Here is a 12,608-nt window from a genome sequence, read left to right as displayed (position 1 = left end):
CTTATCTTTTTTTCCCTTTTATTTTATCCCAGGAATGTTCAGATCTTTTCTTTATGCTTTCTGAATCCGCACTTAATTTTATTGTCTCTGATGTACTGAGACACTCTCAAGATATGACTTCACAATTTCTAAACTAAAGAACATAATCCTAGTCACCCACACCTAAGAGTAAGTAATATTAAACTCAATGGACTTTATTTCTGCGTAGATTTCAGTGCTGGATATTGTATTAGTCAGACGGCACCTGTGTGCCATTCTGAAGGCCTCACTTCAAAAAGGACGCGGACAAAATGGAGAGGGTGCAGAGGACAGTGATCACATCATGCACTCCAACTCAATGGACAAAACAATTCTGCCAGGAATGGTCAGTGGAAAAAGGAAACCAAGCCAACAAAGGGCATGTTGGTTAGACACGATCAGAATGGACACCAGCCAGAACATTGCACAGATGAGGGAGGTGGTGTGGGACTGGTTATCATGGTGACAGCTGGATGACAACAAATACAACAAAAGAGGAGAGCAACAAGGATGATCCAGGGCCTAGGGACCAAGCTCTATGTGGAAAGGCTGAGGGACTTTGGGAATGTTCAGCCTGGAGAAGAGGAGGAAGCGTGGGGGCATGATTCCTGTCCTTAAGTATTTGGAAGGTTGTCACTTAGAAGAGGACAGGGAAAGATGCCTGTTGGCAACAGAGGATAGGACCCGCAGTAATGGGTTTAAACTACATGTATAACGGTACCAGCTAGATATCGGGGGTGGGGGAAATCACAGTCAGAGAAGTTCAACAGTGGAATAGGCTCCCTAAGGAGGTAGTGAGCTCCCCCTGACTGTCAGTCTTTAAGCAGTGCTGGACAGATACTTTTCATGGATGTTTTAGGCTGATCTTGCATTGGGCAGAGGGTTGGACTAGATGGCCTGTATGGCCCTTTCCAACTCTATGCTTCTATGATTCTCATTTCTGCTCTTGCTTCCCCCAAAATACTGTTACTTTCTGTCCTAATCAGAATTCAAAGTAAAATCACAGCTTCCAGGTGGGATAGCAGCGTTTGAAGTGTATACCCTAATTCTTGTTTACAAGGTAGTTCTGGGCGCATTCTGTGAAAAATGCTAGTTCCACATGGATCTACTCTCACAGTTGAATTCAGGATTAAAATTGCTACTGCAACTAGTGTTGTGAATGGCAGCGTCTGAATAGGCCATTCCTGCATGTGTGCGCCGAGTTATGAACCAGTGCCTGCACCTCCCCCCCCCATAGTGGGGCACTGGCTGCATTGGCCTAGAACGACCAATATTTAAAAGGCTGTCATATAGAGGATGAAGCAGAGTTGTTCTCTCTTGCCCCAGAGGGACAGATCAGAACCAATGGGGTGAAATTAATTCAAAAGAAATTCCATCTGGAAAAAGTTCCTGACAGCTAGAGCAGTTTCTCAGTGAAACAGGGTTCCTCAGGAGGTGGTGGGTTCTCCATCTTTGGAAATTTTTAAGCAGAGGCTGGATAGCCATCTGACAGAGAGGCTGATTCTGTGAAGGTTCAAGGGGGTGGCAGGTTGCAGCGGATGAGCGATAGAGTTGTGAGTGTCCTGCATAGTGCAGGGGGTTGGACTAGATGACCCATGAGGTACCTTCCAACTCTATTATTCTATGATTCTTTGATTCTAAGAACTCTTGCTTTTTGTCCTCCTTTACCTCTGTCTGAGACACAGCTATCTCAGGAAAAATGTGGAAGATAATCTGCAATCCTAAATCAGAGAATTTCTGCTTTAAGTGTCTTTCTTGCCTTTTCCAGAACTTCCTGAGAAAAACAGCAAAGATATTGAAACTGGGAAAAACTTACCTGGACTAGTGATAGAGCATGCTTATATAGACAGCAGTTTCAAGAAAAATATTCATTAAATTGCTTTATATATATATCATCTTTGGCACAAAATGTGTAACAACGTATTTCAACAAATTTCACATATACACATATGTATTCAAACGTCATCCTTCTTTTTCAGTCTTTGCATTAGTCCATCAGAATTTGTTCACATTAACTTCTAATACTTAACAAAAAGTTCTTCATTTTTCTATTTACTAGCATGCCAGCCACTAGTATTGATCCAGTGATCCATTACTGGAAGGTTCTGAGTATTGTTAGATCTTCCTCACTCTCTGCTTCCCCGGCTGCCATTTCTGACCCCACAGGGATACAGGGCTGGTATGGAGTAATAGTCATGCAGATTGGTGGACTGTGGTGAGGAGCAGAACAGGGCAAAGTCACACATCCCATCAGTTCTGTCAACAGACCTGCCTATTCCATCCATAAAGCTCTGCTGATACAAGAAGGATGAGGAAGAAATTATTTTGCCCCCTCTCCCTCTTAACTGCAGCCCACATAACTGTGTGGCTCTAACTCCCTAGGATGCTGGGGAGCACCATTCTCAGAGTTGGAAGGAATGCTGGTGGGCAGTGCAGACAATCTGCAATCCTTGTTCAAGGGTATCATGCATCTAAACTAATGACTTCCATCTTTGTATATATAACCACAAAAAGGCTGGTGCAGGAGGTAGAACCAACCACAAAATATTAGGGAGTGGGGTTATACATAACTCTCCTAGGAAACCTTCAACATGTCAGCCAGAAATTCTGTTTAATAGATGCCTCAAAAATATTGTTACAACATATTGCTTTGCAGACACTCAGTTTATTTTCAGTCATGCAGTGAGATCCTTGTGCTATGGTGGCAGCTCTTGCCCGAGCACCATTTTAAAAAATCTGCACAGCTAAATCAGTTTTTCAGCCACCAGATACCTTGCTGTGCAAATTTCCCATCTGCCCCCGCTCACTTTCTAATAAGCCTTGGTGGATACCAGAGGAGTTGGCAAATGCCGTAGTGCCCATGGGTGTCAAGTTGTAGATACCTGGATTCGTATTTTGTCCCTTTTTAGAGATACAATTCAGCAGGTTTGGGGGATAATCACTATTTTTAAGCATTACCTACCTCACTAGATTGGAGTGAGGATAATGTTGATATGTCAAACTGAGCTCCTTTCAGGAAAGATACATGTGTGTTGCTTTATTTACTACATTTGTATGCTGCCTTTTTCCCCTCTGAAATCCATGGTTCCTCTATATATTTGTGAAACGCCCCTGTGGGAGGAACATGTCTGGGGTGTTCGCGTTTGAATACGGGCCAATAAGGGTGCGGCCAGCTGCTAGCACCCATAATATCAGCTACAACGGGCTTTAATTCTAGGAGATAAAATAAGTGTCCATGAAGAAAAAGTTTGGGAAGAGGAAAGCAAGCCAACTCAGGTAACAACTCTTTAATTTTCTTACTTTGAATTATTGTGTGATTATATCACACAAAGTTATAATAATTGTATACTTTACATTTAAATATTCAGGGGCATCCAAACTGTAACACTCAAGATATCTGTGGACTACAATTACCATGATGATAATTGTGCTGGCAAGAGCTAATGGTAATTGTAGTCCATGGACATCTGGAGAGGCCCAGTTTGGACACCCCTGTATTAGATGATGACTATATGCCCCAAACGCCCATACAGAATGCAGCATTCCAAATCCACATAAAGCCACATTCACATGATTTGGCAGAACTATAGAAAGATGAATTTAGTGAATGCTTCATGAAGCACAATCTTATCACCAGTTACCTAAAATGCTTGAGTAAAAAAATTTAATATAGAAATCATTTTTAATTAAATTGTACACAATGTAAATTGTCACATTTCTGTTAGAAGCAGAGATATAATTAATAGCATTTAACTAGATTCTTGGAGCAGGCTAATTATCAACACATCTTCCAGGCTGGGCATGAATTAGATTTATACTACATTAACATGGGTGTTGTTCTATTTACTTCACTGGTTTCTGATTTAGTCTATTATATCCAATAGAATATGTGGGTAATTTGAAACAAATTTTTTTTGGGATCCAGTATTTTGCAAAGCAAAATGTCTGGCATCATCAGTACTAGACAAATTAACCCTTGACATTTCATAGCCTCTCAGAAATAGGTCTAGCTTTTAAAATAGAAAATTAAAACATACAGACACAATACATTTTCTTTAAAAAAAAAAGCTCTTTTGTTTCTTCTACTTTTACTATTTTAAAGCTTGGGTTATGTAGTTAGAATGTTACTAATCAAGATTCAGCATGAGCTATGATTATTTGAAAATTAGCATCTGAAATGTATCTATATATGTGTATATGCAGTTGTACAATATGACTCTGAACACATTTAAATTACCTGGAAAGACAAACGGAAACAGAAGCTCAGCTCAGATCTTGTTGGTGGGCAGAAAAGTTACCTAGAATTTCCTTCCCTTATTTTTAGTTCATTATTGAATTAACATTTAGTTGACACTATTCCTACAGTTCTTCTAAATGGGTTTGCAGAAAAAATGAAGCTGTTTGGGGCTGTATTGTGTAGGCCCTTTAAAATTTAAAGAGGCTGCAAAATAGCACAAAAACAGCTGTATGGTGGGAAGGTGTTTCCTGCCACACAGCTGTTTCAGGCTGTCTTCTACAGTCTCTTCAAAATGTATAAGGACTGTAGAAGACAGCCCAAAATAGCTGCGCAAAGAGAAGAAGAAAAGTTGGCTCTTATATGCTGCTTTTCTCTACCCCAAGGAGTGTTAAAGTGGCTTACATTTGCCTTCCCTGTCCTCTCTCCACAACAGACACCCTGTGAGATAGGTGAGGCAGAGAGCCCTAATATTACTGCTCGGACAGAACAGCTTTATCAGTGCTGTGGCAAGCCAAGGTCACCCAGCTGGTTGCATGTGGAGAAGCACAGAATCAAACCGGCTCGCTAGATTAGAAGTTAGCACTACACCACACACCTCCCCACCATGAAGCTCTTTCATGTTGTCATTAAATGTTAAAGGGACTGCAAAAGACAGCCCAAGAGTTGAGTGTCAGGGAGTGATCACCAAGGAACCTTTCCCCCCACTGACCAGAGTCTTCTGCAGTCCGTTTAAAGTTTAAAGAGACTGCAGAATCAACCTGAAATAGCTGCATCAGCATGGAAGGGTGGTTAAGAGCAGCATACTCTAATCTGAGAACTGGATTTGATTCTCCACTCCTCACATAAAGCCAGCTGAGTGGCCTTGGGCTATTCGCATTTCTCTTAGAAACTGTTCTTGTAGAGCAGTTTTTTTAGGAGTTCTCTCAGTCGCACATACCTCACAGGGTGTCTATTACAAGGAGAGTAGGGGAAGGTGATTATAAACTGCTTTGATATTCCTTTGGGTAGTGATAAGCAGGGTATAAAAAACAATGGTGGAGTGTGTCTCCATTCCACTCAGCTATTTTGTAGTTTTTGTGGAGAACAGAAAGCAAGAGTTTAAAGACTCCCTTTAAACCCCTACTTTCAGCTCTACTCATAAACCAACATGAACCATGCAAACCACTCTAAACGTTCATGGAACAGGGTAAAATTTATCATAAATTTTGCAATGCGGTTTGGGGGAAAAAACTGTAGTTTCCCTACCTCAGACTCCTGGCAGTAGCCACCTCCCCATACCACCAGAGCCTTTTCATTATTTAAAAAAGGAGCAATTGAATCTTGCTATATTGTTGCAATATAATAACAAATTGTGTATTAGGTTATCTGAATGCTCATATCTCCCCACCAATATAAATCTCTAACCACTTTTGTTACTCAGAAATGCCCACATCTGATTATTGTGTTCCTTCTCTCTTCATTGACTTTCCTCCTTTCCGCCACTCTAACTGTTTTACCTACTGCAAAGAACTAAGCCACTAGTCTTCATAGTAATGAGATATAATGGCAAATGAGGCAGAACAAGACATCTCTGTCCTATTCAGTTAACAAGAACTGATAAACGAAGATGTAGTAAATAGCAAATTTGCATTTTCACAGCTGCAACATCAACTCTCAGGGCAATCTGTAAAATCAGGAGGCCTGTTAATGTCATGATATGGACTTGCTGTGCATAGTATTTCTCAATTAGAACACCTATAGCCTTTTCAACAAGAAAGCTAATAGAAATTGTTTCTCATCTAGGGTGAAACTAGTCAACTGTTAGGTGGCATAAATATGTCTTGACCATGTTTTCTAAATACTAGAGAGTTCTAGGGTGGCATGCTCATTATGCATGAATTGTCAGGTCACAAATCTGAGAGCAAAAGTAAATCAAGAGTGTGAGAATCTTTTAAAACACAGATCATGGTGTTATCATAAATTATCAAGATCATGGAATTATCATAAATGACATCCTAAACTGGGAAAATTATTGCTCATTATTCTAAGTCTCCTTATAATCCATAACATGATTAGCAGTTTCTTCAGGTGGTGATTGTGTTCACATCATTTTGTCCTCATCCAGTTTCCTCACTGATTAAACCATTCTTCATCTATTTAACTAATATTCTGAGATTATAGGGAAAGGTAAAGGTATCCCCTGTGTAAGCACCGAGTCATGTCTGACCCCTGGGGTGACGCCCTCCAGCGTTTTCACGGCAGACTCAATATGGGGTGGTTTGCCAGTGCCCTCCCCAGTCATTACCGTTTACCCCCCAGCAAGCTGGGTACTCATTTTACCGACCTCGGAAGGATGGAAGGCTGAGTCAACCTTGAGCCGGCTGCTGGGATTGAACTCCCAGCCTCATGGGCAGACAGCTTCAGACAGCATTTCTGCTGCCTTACCACTCTGCACCACAGAGGCTCATTCTGAGATGATAGTCGATGTCTAATACCAGAACCACAAATTCCATAGTACCTATCTTGTCGCAGCCACACAAGTATTTTATTGCCATAGGCAAATTGTGAGATTTCACTCTCAGAACACACAAACCACATTATGAAATACAGAGGAAATTGATGCTCAAAGAGAAGCCATTTGAACACTCCAAAGTGCTGTATAAAGTCTGTGATTAGTGTAACTAATTTCTTCAAAACCATACCTCTGTCTCAGTTTGAGTTCATTTTTACAATTTTATGATCATCTACAAGTACATTCTTCAACCTTTGTTGAATCAGAAGCCAACTTAATCTTAACCTTGGACACACAGATGTATAAATAAATATCTATAATTGCCTTATACAAATCCAGGCCATTGAGGCCTCAGTATCATATACTTTGATTGATAGTGCTTCTCTGGGCAACCAAAGTTCTCTCAACATGAGACTGAAGTAGATATATGAGGATCTGAATCTAGCACCTGCAGCATCCCCTCCACAGTTCTTTAAATCATTTTTAATCCTTTTATCTTGTTTTTAATCCATTTATCTTGTTTCTTCCCACTCTCCATCCTTTATCTTTATATTTATTAAAAACAAAACCAACAGTGAAAAATAATAATTGTGGGACCACTGATGCAACCCATCACAGGTCAAGCATGGTTCACCTGCAAGTCCTGACTCACCTGTTGAAGACCAATGGTCTATAGCATTCTATCCAGGCTGTTTTGAACTACACTCTGAAATGCAACTCTTTTTATAGTGTCCACTGTAGATTTTCTTCTCCCAAACCAATTCCTTTCATAAAGTTGGAAAAATAAAATGAAGGCAGGAGGTTAATTTCTACTTCATGAGAAGCAGCATGACTTTTTTCACACCCCTGCCAGGAGTAATTATGAGTGTACTTAATTCTTAGATGTTCAGCCCTTTGAACTGTTATTGAGTCTTCAAGGTTTATGCTCAGAGGGGGGGAAAATCAATGAACAACATTTTACAGAGTACTTAAACTTGATATTTACTCCCCATTATTCTGCAATTGTCAGGAAGTTCCAACTGTAATACAGAAGGCCAAATCTTTTCTTTTTTTTCCAGTCGCCTCCTGCCAACAGCTCATTCTACAGACAAAGGTGACTTTGTCCTCTTTTCCATTATGGTAAAAACTTGTGAAATTTAGGGCCATATTACAAAATGGTCATCAAACTTTTCCTCAGTTCAGTGCACTCTGCCATCATCTGTTTAATTCTCATTTGTGAAGACTCTTGCATCAGTATTTAAAATAAAACCCATTTTCTTTGTGGCTGGTCCTTATACAGATTTAACATGAAATAAGCCATTATAAAGGAGGTCAAAGTAGTTTTGAATCTTCTGCCATCCCTTGCATGTTCTCATGCTGCACAGATGCTATCTGGTCTTCTGTACGAAAATGCTACATATTCTGCCTAAGTTAATTTTTTTGGCTCATTTCACCACACTAATTGGGGTCCACTGGCACACTAACCACATAATCTTGTAATTCATGTCCCTTTGTGTCTATAAAATTGTAATTGGATATACTCTTTCCCACACTACAAATTCACACCTCCTTCATTAACATGCAGTAGTCAGGCCAGCTACTCTTAAAAGGACTTTTTCTGCCCATACTCACCTTCACCCCAAGAATACACTGACCCTCTGAAATTAAAAACAAAACAAAGTCCGTTTGACCCATATGTTTAATAGCCAGTTGTTGACATGAAGGGGAAAGTAACTAGACTGAAAACCGGAAAATAATTTACACATGTTTAAGAAAGGTCTTATGCATATGTTTCTGAAATTGTGGAATGTAGCCCCCTTGAAGATCACAAGGGAGCTGACAGGCCAAGAAAAATCTCTAGCTGTCCATCACTTGGTGATCTTTGCTTCGGCTGTGATGTAATGCAATAAATGCAAACTGAGAACACTTGTCAATCAGCTGTCATCTTTCACAGTGAATGTCTTGTTAGAGACTAGGGTTGCCAGTCCAAGCCTGGCAACTATCAGGAAGATTGGGGTGGGGACATGGGGGATACAACAGCAACTGTGTCACTGCATCACTTCCAGGGAAAACCCAGACAGATTCTGCATTGAGGCGTAAAATGCACACTTCCTCTTCCTTGCAACGTGCAACAAGAAACTAAGTTTTTGCACACTACACTTCTTGATAGGAGACCTTTCCCGCATTATCCCACTGCCTTGTTGCAGCACTTTGCCGCCCAATGAGGCAGCAGAGAAGCCTAAAGCATGGACAGCCTGCACTTCTCCCCTTACTCCTTGGGTTGTCAATCAACACAAGCTACCCATCCCTTCACAATGGTTGTTTTGGGACCTCAAGCTCCCCCCCTCCCGAGTCCTGAAGTTGTTGTTTGTTTGTTTTTAAACACTTCCATGTTGCTATGGGGAAATGATACAACAGTAAAACATTTATTTTTTAAAATTGCACTTCCGCGTTGCTTCGGAATTGCTCCACAACAATAAAACATTTCTTTAGATTTCTTTTGGGAATTCTTTGTATAATGTGTTATAACTGCCCGATCCCAATATTACCATGCACAATGAATGAAACATTTTATTTGAAGTGAGGGCACATCACTTTGTGGTCCCATAGCAACAGAGACACACCATTATTATTATTTTTTTTTAAAAAGGTTCAAACAGGAAATGGAGAGAGGAGGGCAGGTGCTAAAGTGGGCAAAATGCTACAGAGGCTGTTGTACATTTCTTCCTCCAGACAGGCTTGCCCTTGTTTGCACCTTAATTGGAAGCATGCCAAGAAATGGGAAATCGGTTTTTGGCAATTTCCCTCATCGCGGAGCAAATCTGACAAAAACTTGTGCCACCTACTGGAGAGCTCCAGGTTGCTGCTGATGTCATGTGGAAGCAGCACTAAAACCTGTGAGCAATGAGAGGCTGTCCAGGGGTGAATTCCTCATGCAGAATCGGTCCCAGACTTGACAGAGTAGTTCTAAGAACTGCCAGAAGCTATGGTAAAATCATAGAATTTCAGGCAATTCCTAGAGCTACTTTGTGTCACATTAAGGTTCTCTCCTGAAGTGATAGCAATGCAGTTGCTTCAGGTTTTTGGTTTTTCTTTTTTCTGCTGCTGCCACTGGCAGGCAATTAGGGCTCCTGGAAGCATGATGCTTGGCAACCCTTTTAGGGACATATCATGCTTCCCAGCTGTTGGCAATACAGAAAGGACAAAATATCCTGAGGATCAAAAACTGCTGCTCATGTGTTGTCACCTTTTCTCTGATCACAGACCGCAGCACAAAATAAACATAGTAGTGAACCTTGCAGAAGCATAAAGTTCCCCAGGAAGAGAAATCCTTGGAAGCCCCTGTGCACACACAGAAATCAATGAACAGCTCTTTGCCCCTGATTCTATATTCAATGGGCTAAAAAGAGGGAGAAAGTTCAATAGGTTTGTGAAATCTTTTTCAAGGGCATATGTCTAGATTATGTCTACCCTCCTGCTCCAAACCAGACAGGTCCCTTCCTGCCTAGTGGAAAACTATCAGTTACTAAAAAATTCTACACCTTAATGGAGAAGATGCTAATGCTTAGGATTTTAAAGGTTAAAATCAACACTTTCATGGGCCTTGACATTCTCGATAGGACAATTTTGAAACCCATACGATGAGGCTTTATTCTAGGATCATCAAAACCAAGAACCACTATAGACAAGCCAAAAAACAGTATCTGATAGCTGATTCACATATTGTTACCCACCTAGATTTTTCAAACTGTATCATAATGAAGTGAAATGTGACATTCAGTATTACTTATATTGTAGGGGGGGGGGGATGCATGTAAGGTCAGTGAAAAAACTTTGCCATGTCTTCTTGCTATATTCCTTTTCATTATTGTTGGATATATAGAAATCAGTTATTTCCAGAACCAATATACTGGTATAAATATTGGTTTTATACATTTTTGGCTTCCTCAGCTAAACACAATGTGATCTAAGTGCACCAAAGTGGTAAACGCCCTCTAGTATGTCCTACTTTATTGCTCTAAACTAGGCTTTTTCAACCATCACTACCCACATCCTTAGTCCTCTTTTTTCTCCCCCCCCCTGCCCTCCCTCATGTAGGCCAGAAAGAAGATCAGGAGCTTATTAGACAGCCGGACCACCCACATACTATGCTGCTTCAGAGCTCCTGCAGACCCCAAGGGTACTCAGAGCCCTGGTTGGGAATCACTGCCCTAAACGTCCATCCTCTCATGTGAAATATCTTCCCTCACTGCTGGAAACAAAGCCTTGGCACTCTGATGAATTATTAACCCCATATCTACTGTAAGATAAAGATCCCCAAATTTCACCAGCTGTAGCTCACTTTTTATGTGACTCTGTTTATCCTTATGAAACAGATTAACTATGTATCTGATTTGTGCTGAACCATCTTTCTTAATTTTGTTTTTATGATGCCATTAAAGGTATTTTGGGGGTTGAAAAAAGATGTGGCAAAGTTTCTTCAGTGACATTACATGAGATTTTCCCTCCAGTATCTTGTTACTTATTCTTTTTCTTTGGTTTGCATTCAGCATTATTTCCCATGAAGAAGTATAGTTTTTGCCATGACTGTCCTATACCAAACACAACCGGACTGGTATTGTGGTTAGAGGGCCAGGTCAAATTCCCACATTACCATAAAGTTTAAGCCAGTTCCTCTCCCTCAGCCTAACCTAACTCATGGAGTGGTTGTTATAAGGATAAAATGGAAAGGGGGATAACTAGATATCCAGCCTTTGCACTCCTTGGAGGACAGGTGGGATAAATATGCACCAAGCAAATAAATATTGAGATCTTGGTTTTCAGGCTATATAACCATCCACTCCTACCACTTTTTTCATATTGGAAACATGACTGAAATTCACTCAGCAAATGAAACAGCCTATTCCTTATGTTGCTAGGAAAGGGAATAAAAATAGCTCTTGCTGTTTACTACCCATCTAATAATTTGGGCTTCTTTGCTGTCCACCTGCCTTCTCCTTCTTTCCACTGCAAGCACCGAGAACACAGAGCAGATCACCATGTTAAGCAACAAGCAAGCAATTACTCAAATCTCAGAGGATGGTTAGCATGGTTCTTTCTCTTTCCTGGCACCTAGAGTACAATTATAGCTCTTCCCCATCCTGTTATTTTTCTTTTGCCCTCCCTACTCACATGTTTGTAGGACGGAGACTGTTGTCAGGAAGAGGCTGAAATAATGTGTCTGTCTTCTGACTCTCCCTCATTCATTTCTGCCCTCTCTGTGTTAGATCCCCCTCCTTTTCCTAGACACACACAAGCCACAAACCTTAAATAAACAGCATTTGCAAGAATGAGAACAAGCCAGCTACAGATAAAGTAGGAAGGGGGCAGATGGGAAATCTAGTTGGACAATGATTTGCCTTAGTAAAATGAGTTTCCGTGTATTCAAATCAGCAGAGGTATTAGGACAGGACCTTCAAAAGAAAGGTTTAATTCCTACTAAGTAGGCTTTTGTTTTGGAAAGCGTCAATATGCTAGTTAGCCTGTCAGACGTCACAACCTTTTCTCTTTCAAAATAACTGTTTTGAATGGAACAAGCTCAGCAGGAAAATTACCAAAGCCTTCCATAATACCCCCACTTTATCACCACAGCCTCACACAGAAAAGAAAGCAGACAATTGGAATGTGGAGAAGACTGGCTGGTGAAACAAAACCATTTAAAAAGTATCCATTGTTGAGAGAGAAGGGAAATATTAAAAGACAAGTGCCCACTTTTTGTGAGTGAAAAAGCAGAAAATGATTCAGCTGTGGCCAAGTGTGGCTAAAGTGAATGGAGAGATTCCCAAACAATCTTTTATGAGCAGTCTGTGCAGGACAAACATTGATTTTAAGTTAATGGTGGGC

General features: G+C 40.6%; 1 protein-coding gene across 19 annotated transcripts in view; it reads right to left on the bottom strand.

Annotated features, from left to right (window-relative positions):
- LOC143820823 (uncharacterized) overlaps positions 1 to 12,036 on the bottom strand; it is a 117,085-nt gene extending 105,049 nt beyond the window's left edge. For all 19 annotated transcript variants that reach the window (XR_013225544.1, XR_013225547.1, XR_013225545.1 and 16 more), the window contains exon 1: positions 11,898 to 12,036. The gene's annotated coding sequence lies outside the window, so the exon portion shown is untranslated. The remainder of the gene's footprint in view (positions 1 to 11,897) is intronic.
- Between the last annotated feature and the right edge of the window lie 572 nt (positions 12,037 to 12,608).

This window comes from Paroedura picta, chromosome 1, assembly GCF_049243985.1.
Source record: "Paroedura picta isolate Pp20150507F chromosome 1, Ppicta_v3.0, whole genome shotgun sequence".
Taxonomy (NCBI): Eukaryota; Metazoa; Chordata; class Lepidosauria; order Squamata; family Gekkonidae; genus Paroedura; species Paroedura picta.
The sequence above is the reverse complement of the archived record's forward strand: the minus strand, read 5'-3'. Positions and strand labels throughout refer to the sequence as shown.